The 5,706-nt window shown below is 37.3% G+C and overlaps 1 pseudogene; it reads left to right on the forward strand.

Annotated features, from left to right (window-relative positions):
- Positions 1-4,132: 4,132 nt before the first annotated feature.
- Positions 4,133-5,255, forward strand: LOC148034266 (DNA (cytosine-5)-methyltransferase DRM2 pseudogene; annotated as a pseudogene).
- Positions 5,256-5,706: the final 451 nt, after the last annotated feature.

The raw sequence follows: 5,706 nt of genomic DNA on the forward strand, positions 1-5,706 counted from the left end.
ACACATACATAGCTAAGGTTATTTTTTATGTGAATTAGCATAGACAATAAAAGCATCGCTATCTACATCACTAATAATACTACTACACATGTCAAGATTTTTGTCGGTATTTATAATGATGCAAATAGCATCCTATATAGTGATTCTTGTGATGCAAATAGCAACACTTTGTGACACATATTGGAATGTATATAATGATGGTATATTAAGAAAAAAAAATAGTGACAATTGGAAGACAACTTTTTCATCATGAACACATGAAGAAGAATGAAAGACAAACGGAGAGCGCTCAAAGCTTTAGGAGTGTGTATGTGTGAGTGAGACACAAAAGGGGAGAGAGAGAGAGAGAGAGAGAGAGAGTGAGAGAGAGAGAGAGTGTGTGTGTTTGTGTGTGTGTGAAGAGAATCACAAAGGAATTCTCATTCGAGCCTTTGAGGTAGGTATATTATTTCTCCTCTCTTTGATTTTATATTTTCTTCTCTTCACTCTTTCTTTTTGTTTGTGGATAGATGCATTGAAAGAGAGAGGGAGTGAGGAAGAGAGAGAAATAGAGAGAGAAAGGGAGGGAGAGAGAGGGGAAAGAGAAAAATAGAGAAAGAGAGAGGAGGGAGAGGAAGAGAAACACAGAGGGGGAGGAAAAAATAGAGAAAGAGAAAGAGAAGGGAGAGGAAGAGAAACAAAGAGGGAGAGATAGGGGAGAGAGAAAAATAGAGAAAGAGAGATATGGGAGAGGAAGAGAAACGATGAGAGAGAGAGAGGGGGAATTGAAATAAAGAGAGGGATGGAAAGGTATAGATGAGAAACAAACACAGGGATGGAGAGGTAGAGAGAGAGGGGGGAGGGGGAGAGAAAAAAATAGAGAGACGTGGAGAGAAAAATAAAAATAGGGAGAGAGAGAGAGAGAGAGAGAGAGAGAGAGAAATAAAGAAATAGAGGGTGGAAGCGAGAGAAATAGAAATAGTGAAAAATAAAAATAAAGAAAAAAATGGAGGATAGAGAGAGGGAGAGATGTGTGTGTGTGTGTGTGTGTGTGTGTATAAAGAGAGGGAAAAACAAAGAAATGGTTAGAGAGGGATAGAGAGAAATGTGAGAGGGAAGGAGAGAGTAGAAGGGGATATATGTAGATAGAGAGGGAGAGGGAGTAATTAATTGAAAGAGAGATGTATTATTTGTCATGATATAGAAAATTTGAACAATGATGAGGGCCATTCACATTCAAGGTTGAGAGACACATCTCAATCAATATATCCCATATCCTCTCACTCAGTGCAACCTTACAATTCAATGAAAATATCACTTATTTATAGACCATGTGCAATGCTTTGGCAAGTTTCAATCTACAATCATTGATTAAGTGATATTGGGCTTTGAGTTCATGGTGAGGAAAGTGTGTACTAATCATGTTTGTAGTCAAACTCTAATTGATAAAAAATTTAATACTATTATATGTGCCCTAGAAATATCCATAAAGAGGTATCAGTCCATTTCAAGCAATGCACCTATTACAGCTCATAAGAAGAGTTCGTGGATGAACAATGGAAGGATCTCCCGAACCAATAATCCCATTGGAAGTCACTTGGCATGAACGAGATGAACGAACATGCACAAATCAAGAAATAATTATGATCTCACAAGAGGACACACAGTTAGAACAAATTGACCAAGCTTTACTTGATCGAAAGGTGTCCCATATACATGGTTTGTCTCTTCTCTTCCTTTCGCATCTCTAAATATCTTCTCTCTCTACATCCCACATATACTAAGTACAAATATTATTTCATTATTTTGTGTTGATCTATAGTTTTAATACATTAAGTTTCTTTCAATTCATACTATGGTTTTGAAAGGGATTTACTATCTTCCTATAACCTTCTGATCTCTCTCTCTTACAACAAGAAAAAATTTGAAAAAAAAAGAAATGTCACAAATGAAATGTTTATAACATCTAGTTAATAATGGCATATTATATCTCAAGTGTGTTTGATAGATTATAAACTATGATAAGTAAGATTGTACTTTCGTTCTATATTTTGGTGAAATAGCTATATATATAGCTCAATAGAATGAATTACTTTCATTATTTTGAAAACATAATGAAATAAAGAACACAAAAAATATATGAGAGAGACCATACCTCTCAAATAGCCTTTGGCCACCTGAAGTTGGAAAGTATGGGATTGAAAAATGTTGTCTAAGAAGAAATTTTGGACTCTTTAATCTCATAGATCCAAATTTGGATCATGTAGGATATAAATCCCATTTAATTGACTCATCAATGCTGGTTATGACTCGCATTTTACTGATAGTTGGCAGATACCACCACGTTTGGCAAGATTTAGCTCCATTAATAAGGCATTGTATTCTGCCACATTGTTAGTCAAAGTAGCACCAAGATAAACACCCATTTTCATACCCTTTGCTTGCAATCAAGATGGAGAATATGTTGGACTATAGTTTGAAACTCATGTTTCCTAAATCATGTGATAGATAGATCATTTTGCATTATCTAGATGGTCTTGGGCCATGGGGGTTGTTTGGAGAGTACAGGAGTGCAGCTAGAGCCTTATACCTAGTATCAAGTCGATTTCAGGTCCCGATAGGTGGTGCTTTGCCATGACCTACTAATAAGTGGCAATTTTCAAACCTCCCCTAATAGGAACCCAACTAGTTAGTGTATGCCAAAAAGTTTGTAGGTACATCCAATATACCCCAATAGAAACTGTCAAGATGAGATTCCATGACAAGAAAGAGCTAAAAGGACAAGACGAAGAACTGAGATCATTGGGAGGTATTCTGTTAAGCACAATATTTTGACATTGGTGAGAGTGAGAGGTTTTATTAATCAAATTAATATCCCATTTAATCCATCACGGGAAGAAGAAAGCTCTAGTATTCCCGTTTTCCTAAAGAGTCAGTCTACTGTAAGTGGCAGTGTAACCCCTCCGATACAAATCCCAAGACTAGACCCAAATCTCACGATGGTGCAACCGATTGCGATACTTGTAGGAATGTAAATTTTTCCCAAGCTTGGCTCTTTCCTATCCACTTTTTATGGGTTAGCATAGAAGGATGCAAAACTCTAGATTAGTTAATTTCAAAAGTTAATGTCTAATTGTTGAATCTAGGATAAAGGACATCTTATGAAATTTTTTTAATATGACTTTGAAAGGAAGTGTTGCGGTGTGGTATTATGGCTTTGAAGCCAAAACCATAACCACGATAGATCTATTCTATGCGACCTTCAGAAGAGAGTTTGCCCCTGAGAGCGCTGGTCAATATTGACTTCGATTGTTGAATGTGATACAATCAGAGCCTCATGAGAATGCTTGATCTTATTCCAAGAATTTTAAGGAGGTGTTTCACAAATTGCAAGCCTCTATTCCCATTCCACATGTGTTGACCAATTACAGTACTTCTATGTGGATTAGATTTGAACACTACAACAGAAACGAGGCATAGACGCGCATGTTAGACGCGCAAAGTCGGGCGCGTCTATCATAGCATCTATAAGTGCGTGTGAACATGCGTGTAAATAGACGTGAATTGTGTGTCTATATATCCACGCAAATAGACGCTAATATAGACGCGCCAGCAGATGCACAATTATTTAACCACCTAAAATTGCAACTCACATAATTAAAAAACCAAATTTAATAATTATTTAACCACCTGAAATTGATTCTTGAGCATGCACGTGTGCGCATGATAAAAACCATAGAATTAAGAATACACATTGAATCATTAAATTAAAAAAATAGAGTTAATAATTACTCGAAGTACCGTTGGCATCCTCGAAGTGAGGACACCACAATCTTGGGTATTTCTCTTTTCATCTATATGTTGAGTTCGAAGATGTTTACCCTCACACCAAAGTGCATTGAATAATGTGCACTAGTCATAAAAGATAAAAGATCAAACTAGACATGCTGGACCCTCACGAGGTGTTCAAATAACTAGACATGCTGGACCCTCATGAGGTGTCTGTAGCAAAATATACTGGGTAGATGAAAGAGCCCTTAAGCTATGGTACACTTACGTGGGCCTTAAAACAAAGATCAGCATTACTCCTACTCTAGACTTGGATAAAAGTGCCAGTGAAGACTCGAGTGTTTTATGGCTCGAGACTCAATCTATGAATGGAAAAACATCACGTCCACATCTAGGTTCTATCCCACCCTTCAAGTTCAAAAAGGTCATGGGGTTTGGAATTCCTGGCTTTTTTAAAGGCAAGCCAAAACCATTGAATAGTTTGGTGGAAGGCCCTCCCTTTTTCTATTTTGAAAATATTGAGAACATTCCCAATTCAGAATGGGAGACCATCAAACGGCATTTTAATGGCATAGATCCAGAGTTCACAGACTCTAGATATTTTTCAGCATGCTTTAGGCTGAGGTGGTTATGATTATAACCTTCCAGTAGATGGAAGAAGGTTGATCCTTCCCCGTGCTCCCATGACAATCTTTGAGGTGCTTCCCAAAACAAAGAAGTATTGGCCCCCACGGGATCCGAGAGAGAAGCTGAATTGCATAAACACACGGGGTGCCCTTAGCACTATATGTGGATTGATCAGAAAAATATTTTCTTCCCAGAAAGAAAGCAAGATACCTTCTTATCTTCAACATGAGATTGTCCTGGCATGCAAAATGTGGAACTTGGTTTGGGTCAGCCCAGGCCAAGCTGCCCCACTTGAACCCCATGAGATTGAGCTAGTGCTTGGATATGATCGTGACCACACTTGAGGCTGCTCTACCCTTTCAGATCGGTATGATGCATTGGGCAACTCATTTCAGGTCAATACTATTGCATACAGTCTTTCACCACTGAAAGAATTATATCTGCAAGGTTTAACAGTTCTGTCCTTATTCTCGAGCCTTGGTGGGAAAGAAGTGGCATTGCATAAATTGGATATAATTTTGAAGGTTGTTGTTATTGTGGAGATCAATGATAAATGTAAATACATAATAGCTAGCTAGTGGAACAAAACCTTCCAAATAGGCCAATTTCAAATGGAGGATGATGTTAGAGATCTTACTAATGATAAGTTGGCTGAGATTGTGAATGTAGTGGGAAAGATTGACCTCATAATTGGGGAAAGCCCCTGCAACAATCTCTTAGGCAACAATAGAGTAAGCACGGTAGGCTTAGGTGGCAAAGAATCCTATCTTTTCTTTAAATTTCCCAAGATTCTGAGTAGTTTAAAACATATCATGCAAGCAAGAGGTTACCTAAATATGACCAAACCTCTTAACAGCTAGTATTTTTTTGAACAGGGCATGATTGGATGTATATACGACATAATTACACCTGGATCATACGCTAGGACATGATATACATGTATAGGATCATACGGACATAATATACATGTATATACGACATGATATACATGTATAGGGCATATACATGCATAGGACATGATATACATTACCAACTTTACTTCGTTCTGAGTATTACAAATATACATCCAATCATTCAAAGCTAATTACATATATGTGATTTCATGCCCTATATACATCCAATCATGCCCTATACAAATGTGATTGGATAGGGCATGATGATTGGATGTATATATAAATCAAAGGTTGACTTGTGCATTTGCAATATATATATATATATAGAGATAGAGAGAGAGAACTGATCAATACACTCACATGTCTCATTTAATGTTGTGCACTCAACCTAGCCATGCATGCCAATTCATAGCATGAG

The sequence above is a fragment of the Lygodium microphyllum genome, chromosome 6, assembly GCF_053477565.2.
Source record: "Lygodium microphyllum isolate KBCC chromosome 6, Lygodium_microphyllum_v1.1.10, whole genome shotgun sequence".
Classification (NCBI taxonomy): domain Eukaryota; kingdom Viridiplantae; phylum Streptophyta; class Polypodiopsida; order Schizaeales; family Lygodiaceae; genus Lygodium; species Lygodium microphyllum.